Below are 12,546 nucleotides of genomic sequence, written 5' to 3' on the forward strand. Positions count from 1 at the left end.
GTGTGTGCTTGAGTGACAAGCTAGCAGAATGTCCTGTACTAAAATGACATCCTAGGGCGGGGAGCCTGGCTCAGTGGTAGAGCACTTGCCTGACATGCGTGAGCCATGCTGGGCTCCATCCCCAGCACCGCAAAACAACAACAACAACAACAACAACAACAATACAAAATACATCCTTCACTACAGGGTACAGATGAGATGTGTTTAAATGGGTCAAGCGTGCAAGGGACGAGATGGTTACAGACCCCACAGGGACCATCTGGACACTGGCTTTCTGAACAACTTCGTGGAAAACACAGGGGCAGGGAGGTCTCAGTCATTCAAGGCACAAAGCTGCAGACCTACTGTGTGTGGTAAGCATTTTGCTAGGAAAACAAAACCCAGGCCTCTCTGCTCTTACAGAACTGACCGCTTGGTGGGGGAGAGAGAAATAAAGAAGTCAACAAAATATAAATATAGAATTAAAAATAGTGGTAATTGCTCTAAAGAAAAGAATCGGGATACACAGGTAAGGGGTAACAGGTGTGGGGGAAGCATCTCCCTAGGAGGAGACCATTTTCTAAGGAATATGCTACTCTTTTTTTTCATTTTTTGTTTTAATTAGTTATACATGACAGTAGCATGCACTTATGCACTTTGGTGTATCATACATAAATGGGGTATTATTTCTCATTTTTTCTGGACTATTCTATTCTTGATATTCGCTGGAAAATCAAGTTGGAAGGAAACTGAGGTTTGGATTCATCTTATCCAACCACGTACCTTGGGCCAAAATGGACACATTGATAGTAAACTTTAACCTGCCTGAATAATTTTATTGACTTGGGTCTCACAACACGTTGCCACTCCTTGCCGATTCAGCATTGGAAATTCCCATCTTTGCGTTCGGTTGACGTTTAGATTCCCGTCACATTTACCCTTTGGGTCCCGCTCCTGCTGTATGCTAGCCTGGGAGATCCCCTAGGGAAGGATTTTCTGTCACTTGCAAACAAGTAAATATTGACTATCTCAAACAGGTTAAATGAAGAGACAAAACAGGAAATTCATTGGCTTATGTAAATGAAAAGTACGGCAATGTTTTGCTTTGGGTAGAGCTTGATCGAGGAGCTCATTAAGAACCTCAGCACCTCCTATCAGGGGACTCCTTTCTCCTGGGTGTTGGATTCATTGTGAAGTTCCAGGTGCTTTTAGATGGCTTCCAGAAGCGCCAGGCTCTGCCATGCAGGTTTAAGTCCCCTGTGCTATTTTCACAGTGATTCTAGTCAAAATTTCATTAGACCTCATTGGCTCCTATATCCAGTCACGAGCTAATGCCAATCATGTGGACAGATTAGTGTGGGGCTCTGATTGGTCAGGACCAAGCCACATCGACAGTCCAGGAGACAGGGTTGAATTCAACCACAGGTGACCTGGAGGAGGGGAAGAAGTGGGTCATTCTGGAGAAGGAAATCAAAACGTGGCTCCTGGTAGGTGAGGGACAAATGCTGGACCACTGGACACTAGAAGGTCACCCACTGAGTGAGCGGAGCCGGCTGCTGGGGTCTGGAGAAGCTGGAGAGTTTGTGCCACGGGAACATGGTCCCAGAGCAGCCAGACCCTGACTCGCACGATACTGCAGACACCTGGGTCCACAGAGGACGTCTCTCAGGGTTTCGATGTGGACGAGTCATGTTTTTAAAAACATGACAAACAAGAATATGTTGGCATGACACAAATCACTCTCTTGCCATTATTCAATGACTTCATTTTAATTTTTAAAAACACTCCCCTGGGCTGCGGATTTCAAAACACTATCGCGCTGGCCTCCCGTTCCTCAGCTTATCTCACTTGGTCACCACGAGGCAGGTCCAGAGGGTAGAGGGGTCGGGGAGGACCTGGGCTCAGACCTCGCATCCCTGTGTGACCCATGGGCAAGCCACTGCTCTCCACGGAGCCTCGGTTTTCAATCTGTCAAGTGGGGGAAGAGAGATGGGCGTCACTAAATGGAAGCGAAGACTCAGTACTGGAATGTCTCCAAGGCTGGCGACACACAGGAAGTGTGTGACACCCATGGCGGTCCTCTCTCCCAGGGTGGTGCCTGGTGATGGAGGGTCTGATGGAGGTGTGCGTCATACATTGTGTTCCCCTCTCACAGGGCGGTACCTGGTGGCGTTGGGTCGGACGTCTCTGGGGTGAGGCACACATCCCTGTAGAAGGGAAAACGTTCTATTGGGAGTAAGAAGACAGTGACATTTAAAACATAAATATTTGTCATTGAGGTGTCTCGTGCCTACCATAAAGTGTGCTTAAGGGAGTGACTCCAGGGAGTTGCTGAGCGCACACACACCCCTGTGTGACCACCTCTCTGTCCACGGTGTAGGACATTCCTGCCCCCCACGGGGTCCCACAAGGTCATTTTAATGAGCTGCTTGTGGGGAACAGGGAGCAAGCTAGAATTGGAATCAGGACCAAAGCATGGCAGGCCTTCCAGAACACCGACCCTTTGTCCTGCCACAAAGGCCACCGTGCAGCCACCACAGAGCCGGCTCTGGTTAGGGGATGCCAACGTCCCAGTAACCTTAAAAAATGCACGTTACTAATAGGCGAGCGGTTCCCATGGCAACGCTGTACACCACCACGGGCGAGCAACGTCTCGTCATAATGATCGTGACAGTCATTATGATCCCTCGGATTTGGACCGCTCCTCCCTGGCCCTCGAGCTCCGAGCCCTTCATACAAATGAGCCCAGCGACCGACCGGGCTTGTCTGCTAATTAAAGACCCCAAAGTGAAGACAACAGAGATCCCTATGACTGCGTTGGGAACAAAGGTTCCCTAATAGGTGTCATCTCACATTCTTGATTCATGTGCTGGGCCCACGTCGCCTCCCGTTAGCTGTGGAGATTTATAATTACTCCCCTAAAATGCAAATGTGCCCCTAGGATGCTTCCCGCCACCTGTCCTGTCTCTAACTTAAGCCAAGCCCATTATTCTTTGCCCCCCCTCACTCTCCATCGCTCTGACGGGAAGTTTCCCTCCTCGATGTGCAACTGTCTGTCTCAGCCCCCGGAGGACACCTGTCCTGGGGCCTGGGGGTGGGTAAGTGGTGCTTGGATTACTGGTGAGAGCCGTGCAGCCTTTGAACCTGAGGAAGGAGCACTGGACTGAGAGTCCAGGGCCTGGAGACCCGAGCACCGTCCGCGCCCTGCTAGCCCGCTGTGGGAGGTGGCCTGAGACCTCTCCAGGACACAGATTCTCTTCTGTGAAATGATGTTAACAATATCGTAGGATCTCTTGTCCTCTCAGGAGCTGATGCCTAGTATCTGATCTGCATCCGCCAGGAAATGCCCAACACAGCTTCCGTGTCCTTATCTTGAAAGGACAGTGATGGATTCTACCCTGCAGGGTAGGAAGAGGTCAGGGATGAGAAGACAAGGGTGGCGTCTGGCCCAAAGTTGTTGAGTAATCAGTGTCCGTGTCTTCTCCACTTGAGGCCATCTGGTCTCTGATAGACATTTATGGAGCACCTGTTGTATACCCGGCACTGGATGAGCACCAGGGGATTCAGTGGTGATTGGGCAAAGTCCTCAGTAGGTCTCAGGGTGTCAGGTGGTTCCGAGAGGTGGGAAGGAAAAGCAAGAGTAAGGGTGCCACTGGTGGAGAGCAGGAGCGGTCACTCAGAGAGGTCACAAAGGCCTCACCCGAAGGGTGACACGTGACGAGATGTGTCGGAGATGGAGTGGGGAGCCTGCGGTTGTGCAGGCAGGGTTGGGTGGGCGGGGGAAGGGCAAGTGCACAGACAGGCCCCGAGGAGGGTGCGAGGCTGTTCTGCCCAGGGGAGAAAGGAACAGCTGGCGTGCAGAGGCAGAGGGTGGGCAACAAGGCTGCGGAATCAAGGGGACCAGCTGGTATAGGGCCTCCTGCATCTCAGCACTGTCCCTGTGCCCTCTGTTACCCTGGCAATGGTGGAGCCTCTTGTGCAATCCAAGCATCCTGGTCTGGACCGTTGATCATATTGTTGCCCAACCTGAGGGCCCTGGAAATGACCTTGACTTTTGACCTACGATGAAATGGAGTAAGCACAGGAGAGACATGGTCTGAGCTGGATGTAAAGAGATGGTGGTGGCTGATATGGGGGGGGGAAGGCTGTAGGGAGTCTGAGGGGATCTTCCAGTAAATGGCACCATCCAAAGTAAGGATAAGAGACAGAGGTGACCAGGAACAGCACGGGAGTTTTGTTTTCCCCTTGGGAACAAAGCCACCGTCACAACACTCTTTTCCGATCCAGCAGACATGGGCATCAGACCGTGGCCCCTGGGTGGACCGAGCTCCCTGGCTCATCAGGTCGGGGTGAGTTCAGTGTGTGCCAGGTGGCAGTGGAGAAGTCGGCCTGGAGAACTGATGGGATGGAGGAGGAGGGCAGCTCAGAGCGCCACCCCGCCACCCTCTATCTCAGTCTTGAGAAATGTGGCCTCGGGGTTTGAACTCCCTGGGAGAAGGCCTCTGAATGAGGACTGCGTTTACATAAAAGATGCATCATTGGCAAATCTGCAAATCAAATTTGTGCAAATCGAATTGTATTTTTAAGGCATGAGGGAATATTGCTATTCAATTTCCTTATCGATTTTACAGACCATAATAATGTCTCTTGCCCATTTAGAAACATTTGAAAAGTCCAGAAAAGCATCAAGAACGTTCACGTGAAATTAACCAATGGTCCGGGTTCAGACAGTGAATGCTCACTGAGTCCTCCCCTGGGCCAAGGCGCAGTGGGGGCCTCTGCACTCAGGTGAGCCGGGGAGATCCCACAGAGCAAACACCGATGGCAACTACATGAAGAGTTACTCTGGGGAGCGGTGCATGAACGGGAAGCTGCCAAGTGGAGGATTTCAGTCAAAGAAATGACATGGCCCCACATGCACTGAATCAGAGTTTTCTTGGACAAGATGAAGCATGAACATTTATACCTAAGCATTCAATATAGAAAACAGCTATCCCCCTTGATCTCCTCTCAAAGATATCAATCATCAATCCATTTTACAATATCTCCTCCCAGGGTGGTTACTCATCTCTGAATCCTGGAGGATGCGCTTTTCTCATGTAACATTATATATATATTTTTTTACACATTCTTCATAAGTGTGAGTTATAAATCTGCACAATCACAACAGTTGACAAATTGGATATGCCACACTTTCCTGAAGCATTCCTGATGGGCGGGGGGAACGAATACCTGGTTTGCCTTTGATTTTCCAAGGCTGTGACTTCATTCTGTTGTTATTATGAATCGTATCTCTTGCACTTTTGAAAGAATCCTGGATGAAAAATTCAATGGTTGCGGTTCCTATGGGATGGACGTTTGAGTTGCTTACGGTGCGATTATATTGCTATTGCTGCTGTCGATAACCCTGCGATGGATGTATTCCAACTGATGAGCTTCAATGAACCACATCGTCACAAGCAGTCATTGCTAAAAGGCCACCGAGATTCAACTAGTGTTTCTCAAACTCAGACATCTAGGTCGCCTCTGCCAGAGCCCGCACGGGCATTACCATTTCCTAACACTTTTCTGTAATGACTTACTTTTTTAAAAAACTCTGTAATTTGATTTACGAAGGAAACTCGATGTTATTGCCATGAGTGGAAAATAGAGAATATGTCCCACTAATAAAAGTGGTGGAACTATAAATTCAAGAAATAACACCACAGGAGGGCACACTGTGAACCTGCTCAAGACAGCACACACAAAAAAGGACACTTTGCAAGCATCAGACGGCGATTGACACTCTACAGTTCCAAAAGGAGCCTTACTCTGCTGTAGAATTGGAAGGTTTCAAAGAGCGCTGGAAACTGCCTCCCCCCCCCCCCAAGCCCCAGGCAGCAGAGTGTCGTCCAGCATCACCAAGGGAGCTGTATGGGGCAGGGCTGCAGCGATCTCAGGTCACAACAGGCTTTGTGCCCTGTAGTAATGAGCTTGGCGCTTACTCCAAGGGTGTCAGGGTGAGTGGCATGGTCCACCCTATGGCCAGGGAATGAACGCCACTCTGTGTCAACGCCGTCCTGTCAACTGGCTAGCTGGATCATTCACCAGCAGGACTGCCCCACAGCTCCTGCTGCAGAGGATGAGGCAGGAACAGATAAAGTCCATCGTCCTTTATATAAGTTACATGCAATAAGGTCTTTAATCTTGAAAAACATTAATAGAAGGTGCACGCCTGTCATCCCAGCAGCTCGGGAGGCCGAGGCAGGAGGAGCCCGAGGCGGGAGGATCGAAAGTTCAAAGCCAGCTTCAGCAAAAGCATGGAGCCCAGCAGCTCAGTGAGACCCTGTCTCTCAATAAAATACAAAATAGGGCTGAGGAGGTGGCTCAGTGGTCGAGTGTCTCTGAGTTCAATCACTTGTATCCCCCTCCCCAAAAAAAAACCCGAAAATTAATGCTTTATTTTTTAATTTTAGGTTTACAGAAAAAAAAATGAGTGGAGTCCACAGAGTGCCTAGGTACCCTTTCGTCTCCCCCAACATCTGGAGTTTCCCCCACCATATCCTGCATTCCTGGGGGACATTTGTTCCAATCCATGAGACAGTACTGACACATTATTCGAGTTTTCTCCTTGTGCTACATAATCTATGGGTTTTGACAAATGTACAATGACATGTACCTGCCGCTGTGGTAGCACATAGAATAATAGTTCCACAGTCCTCAGGGTCCCTGTGCTCCACCTGTTCATACCTTGCTCTGGAAATCCCTGGCAACCGCTGATCTTTTTACCGTCTCCCTCGTCGCGCCTTTTCCGAGTGTCATGTAGTTGGAGCCAGGCAGCATGTAGCCTTTGGCAGACCGGCTTCTTCCACTTAGACACGCGCTCTTGAGGCTCTCCCGGCCTCTCTGTGACTTGAGAATTCACTTCCTTCTGTCTGGATAACATTCGGTTGGATGTGTGGCTCGCGGTTCGTCCCTCCCCCGGTTGAAGGTCATCTCGGGTGCTTCCATGTCTTGATCGTGATTGAAGAAAGCTGCTAGAAACATCCATGTGCAGGATTTTTGTGGACCAAAGTTTTCAACTAAGAGCTTTCATTATTGATTTCAGTCATCATTTAATTATGCTACTTTTATTATTACTTTTGACAGGTGGGGGTGACATGAAAGAGCTGGCTCTTTTGACAATATGGTCAAGGAACATGGCCCCTTGGAGATGGCATTTTAAAAAGACCGGAAGAGCCTGTAATTCTAGCGGCTCAGGAGGCTGAGGCAGGAGGATCCTGAGTTCAAAGCCAGCCTCAGCAACAGCAAGGCACTAAGCAACTCAGTGAGACTCTGTCTCTAAATAAAATATGAAATAGGGCTGGGGATGGGGCTCGGTGGTCGAGTGCCCCTGGGTTCAATCCCAAGCACCCCCCTCCCCCAATAAAAAAGGATGAAGAAAAAGACAGGCAGGAAAGAGCAGAGAGAGGGCATTCTGGGCTGGGGAGAGAGCCCTGGCAGGGGCAAAGGCCCTGAGGTTGGGGTACAGTACGTGCTACGATTTGGGTCTCTCCAAAGGCTCCCGTATTGGAAGCATAATCCCCCAATGCAGCAAGGTTCCAAGGTGAGGCTGTTAGACAATGATTGGATCATGATGGCTCTGACCTCATCAGTGGATAAATCCATTTGATGAAGTAATCATTTGAATGGACTTACTGGGAGGTGGTAAAAACTACAGGTAGGTGGGTGTGGCTGGAGGAAGCAGGTCACTGGGGGCATGACTTTGGGGGCTACATCTGTCCCTGATCCATTCCGTACCCCTCTTTCTGCTTCCTGGATGCCCTGAGCTGAGCAGCATTCCTCAGCCACTCCCTTCCGCCATGTTCCTGCCTTGGAGCCAACCCACCATAGACCGGGGCCTCTGAAACCAGGCGTTTTCGTCGGCTTGTGCTGTGCCTAAAGGATCTGACCAGAACAGCTATAGAGGGGGAAGAGTGTGTGAGGGCTCACGGTGTCAGAGGTCTTAGTCCACAGAAGGCGGCTCTGTTCCTCAGGGCTCGAGGTGAGACGGAACATCATGGCGGAGTGTGGCAGAGAGAAGCAGCGCACATCACAGTGATCAAGAAGCAGAGAGAGAGAGAGAGAGAGAGAGAGAGAGAGAGAGAGGAGAGAGAGACTCCACCCACATACAGACACACACCCAAAGCCACGCCCCAATTCCCACCTCCTCCAGCCACCCCCTCCGACTTCAGTCAGCACTCAGTTAATCCCTGTGGGGATGAAATCACTGGATTGGGTTAAGACTCTTACAACCCAATCATCCTTCTTGGTCTGTTTCACGCGGGAGCTTTTCGGGGACACCTCACATCCAAACCATAACACCAGGAGCGAAAACAGATCTCTCCCTGTCTGAAGTTGTCCTGGTCAGGTGTCTTGGTCACAAAGATGCAAAGCTGACTGACACCCCGGGTGGGGGGGGGGCCTGGGGAGCAGCCGAAGCCTAGCATGGCTGCTGTGGGGTGGAGGAGGCCGGGAGCTCGCAGCCCTGTTGGCCACAGCAAGCCACTGAGCTTTGATCACCCAAGGTCTGGAAGTCACTTGGGACCTCAGAGCAGGGAGTGAAGAGACTGAGAGTTTGTAGGAGTTTGTAGCCAGACACCCCATCAGGTCCGTGTGTGGTCTCCATCTCGCACAGAAGAAAACCGAGGCTCAGAGTGAGAAAAACCTTTATTCCCTAACTTGACTCTGGGGAGAGTATCACCCAGAGCCCAGAAAGAGAGAGATGCAGAATCAAAAAGAAAAAAAAAAAGGCAGTCAATATCTATTGGAGTCACAGCCTGGGCAGACGGCACAGGCAAAAAACAGCTTCAGAATTCAATTAGGCAATAAAGAGATTAGCAAAGGAAGCAGCTTTGACCTTCTGAGGTGGGGGGGGGAGGGGGCAGAACAAGGCAGGGAGTGTGTGTGTGGGGGGGTGGTTGTCGTCTTAGATCACACAGAAGAATTAGGTAATGGTATGGCCAGAATCTAATTGCCCACAAAATCAACCTCTTCAGAGGAAACAGAGTCCCTTGTTGCCATGGCAACCAATTAAAAAAGGGCTCCGCATATCCATCCATCACCAGCAAGAGAGAATAATCCCAGACACCGAGGTATCACATCCCAGCAAAAATCTCTGGTCTACAGATCCGTCAGGATTTGGTTCACTTAAGACTCAAAACAACCGTAGCTCAGATAGGATTAATTTTTTTTTTCAAGAAAGAGTTAGAACCGGTATTTTATTGAGCTGCATAAACAAACCACCCTGAAACTCTGGCTGAAAACAACAATTTATGTCTCGTATTCTGTGCACTGGCGGAGTGTTGTTTCCCCTGTGGATCCGGCCTGGGCTCCCTCACGCAGCTGCAGCCAGAGCCGCAGGGCTGTCTCAACTGGAAGGTTCCGCAGGGGCTCAGTCGAGTGCCTGGCAGCTGGTGCTCCTGGCTGGAGACCCGCGTCCTGCCGTAGGCTAGACTGGCTCCTCCACACGAGGGTCTCAGCTCGGCCCTCCAAGTGCTCAGATGTAGAAGCTGTATGGCCCCCAGAAAGCCCAGCCTCAGAAGCTGCCCAGTGCCAGTTTTGCCACGTGTCACTGATCAAAACAAGTGTCAGGACAAGACCAGACTCAGGGGAGGCAGGAGATAAGAGGGTGAAATCGCATGGCCAAGAAGCTGGCGCTGGAAGAAATCTCTCCAACGATCCATCCCTGGCTGAACCGATGGGTAGCTTCATGAAGTCACCAGAATCCCGGGATCCTTCTAGATTACCCCTCCAGCCCAGAGGGGGGCCCCGTTCCTCCAGGTCCAGGATGTGACCAAAGTCCAGCATCACACCTAAGGTCCCGATGGCCAGATGGAGGAGTGGATAAACCAAAGGGGAAGGGACACACACTCCTGCTGTCTTCTCAGAGAGGATTCTGGACGTGGCCACTTAACATTTTTGATCTCGCTGGCTGGACTGTCGGCCACACTCAGCAGCAAGGGAGGCTGAGGAGTGCCATCTTTATTCCAGGTGGCCAAATGCCCGTTCAGAGCCTGAGGTCCTACTTCTAAGGAGGCAGAGGGAGCATGGATATTGGTTTCTGCCATCATATGGAACTTTTGCCCCTGGGATGGAACCTGGGCTAGAGAGCTCATCCCAGCTCCTGTGGGGATGGAGAACTTTCTCCTCACTGGGCTTATTGGCTTTCCACCCCGGTGACACAAATACCCGAGATAATGGAAAAGGGGGAAAGATTGATTGTGGCTCATTGGTTCAGTCCATGGTGACTTGGTGCCATGGCTTTGGGCCTTTGGTGAGCAGAACATAATGACAGGAAGTTCACCTCATGGCCACCAATCAGAGGGAGAGAGAGGAGGGTGGAAAGGGCCAGGGTCCCGGATCCCAGGATCCTCCAGTGGCCTATGTCCCCCATGTAGACCTCACCTTCCCACGTTTCCATCATTTTCCAACAGTACCACCAGCTGGGGACCACACCTTCAACACCTGAACCTTGGGGACATTTCAGATCCAAACTGTAACTCCGGGCAAATGCCTTTTACCCTGAAAAGGTTTAGAAATCAAATCCATATTGTTATATATTTGGTATTTAAAGTATTCAGAACATTGAAAAGGGTTTTTTTTTTCTTTTGCATCGAGTATGAACAAATTAGCCTTGAGACTCCAATTTAAAATGTGTAATTGATTTCAGACTTTGTGATTCTTCCGTCAAGAGACACATGAATCTTCTCACACTAAACTTATTCACGGGACCAGGATGTAGAAGAGATCTTGAGATGTGCTATTGTTGAAGTTTTTAAATTAGATTTTTTTTTTTTCCAAAGTGGTTTGACTTTGGAAAGTTTGGCTTGTCAGGTCAGCGGAGGAAGGTGTTTAAAAAAAGGAAATTGAATCCGTTAAATGAGAAAGTCCTGCGTAAAATGTTCGAGATAATTTAATTAACCAAGTTTGTAAGTGAGATGGATGGTTTCACCGAGTCCACTGACCATTAATCAAAAGCCCCTTGGAAGTGACTGTGTAGAAAAAGAATAATAAGTTTTGTAAATTGAGCTTAAAGGCTTAAGAATGACTAGTCTTTTTAAAAGCCACTGTAGTACATTGAATGCTAATTAAATAACAATTACTTACAAGGAAACTTTTCTGCATACAAAAAAACCTCTCCCACATTGACATTTCCTGAGCTCACTTAGGAACTAAGTTGGGGCTTGTAGGTAACCCCAAAATTCCTGCTTGTCCCTTTACCACACAGTGACTACCAGCCTGGGTAGTTTTCTTCTCATAAAAACTGTCCCCTTCCCACTGAAGACCTGGGGGTGCCAACAACCAGTCCCTCACCTGGTGGCAGCACAGTGCCCACTTGTTGAGTTCACCTGGGGTCTCGCTGCAGCTAAGTCACAGCTGAGACCCCCTCCTTGCTTAGCAACACATCGATCGCAGGGACAGCTGCCAAGGTCAAGTGTCCGCTGGATCCTCAGCATCCTCTACAGGCCTTCAGTTTTTATGCTAGGAAGCCCCGGCACATAGTAGGTCCTCAATTTAGTTCCTGAAAAGTCTCAAGGCACATCCCGCTCCTCTGTAGTGACCTTGCTCAAGTCTTTAGGGCTGCATCTGAACTTTATGGGGATCTTCATCGGGCAGGGGACCCCGCCCCACCCTCCCAGACAAGCCTGTGCAGATAGATGGCAGCAGCGAGGCCGGTGGCTGCAGCCGCCTGTGTCTGGTCTGGGAGCGCCCCCTCGTGGCGACACGGAGCAATACGCGTTGAAGAAGGTTCCCCCTCTGATCAGGGGATCTCAAGGGTTCCAACTCCAGCAGAAAAAAGAAATGAGAATTTAAGGAGAGAACTCAGGGGCCCATTGAATCTAAAGAGATGGTCGTTAGCATTAAGATGAAAAGTCTTGGTGCTTTCTGCTAAAATATGTTCTCAGCGCTGTCTTTTCCCTTTGGCGGCAAATGATTAAGTAATTTTCTCACTAAAGAAAAGGAATAAGGCTTGCTATAGCTCTCAGAGGGCACCAGCAGAGAATGACCTTGGATAGCTGGCTTCCAGAAATCTCAGCCTCACTCAAGTACAAAGTCCTCCCCCCACCCCCCCGACCCCTCTCTCTATCCATCCCACCTTTCCTCCACTGAAAACTAAATATGAAGATAAAAACAGGTCCCCAAATATTCTGTCTACCTAGCTGTGCCTGAAGCTCTGGGGGGAAGTTTTAAATAATAATGACGATGAAAGCGAAAACCCACAAATTATAAATATGGAGGGCTCTCAAGAAAGATCGAAATGCCTAAGTGAAAGAGTGTTTTGTGAATGCAGCCTCTTAAGAAAAAATTATTCATGGCCCTTGTTAAAGATGGTGAGGCGGACTTTGTTCCAGGGGAGCCTGGCCTCGGGTGTAGGGCCCCCTGCAAAGGGGGTCTTGTGGTGGGGGAGAGAGACTAGATTGAAGCGTGACTCCAAGCGGGACAAAGGGGGTACACACGTATGCAGTCGTTTGTACAGTGGGGATTTCTAACCAAGGAGCAGGGTGGGGCCAGCAGATGAAAAATCTTGAGGGAAACATCAAGGAC

General features: G+C 49.7%; 1 long non-coding RNA gene across 1 annotated transcript; it reads right to left on the reverse strand.

Moving 5' to 3' along the window:
• Nucleotides 1-1,727: 1,727 nt before the first annotated feature.
• On the reverse strand, nucleotides 1,728-8,076 carry LOC144378076 (uncharacterized). The gene is made up of 2 exons (XR_013439599.1): nucleotides 7,951-8,076; nucleotides 1,728-2,205 (listed from the first exon to the last, which is right to left on the reverse strand). It is a non-coding gene; the product is annotated as an uncharacterized LOC144378076 (long non-coding RNA).
• Between the last annotated feature and the right edge of the window lie 4,470 nt (nucleotides 8,077-12,546).

Source organism: Ictidomys tridecemlineatus, chromosome 5 (assembly GCF_052094955.1).
Source record: "Ictidomys tridecemlineatus isolate mIctTri1 chromosome 5, mIctTri1.hap1, whole genome shotgun sequence".
Lineage (NCBI taxonomy): Eukaryota > Metazoa > Chordata > Mammalia > Rodentia > Sciuridae > Ictidomys > Ictidomys tridecemlineatus.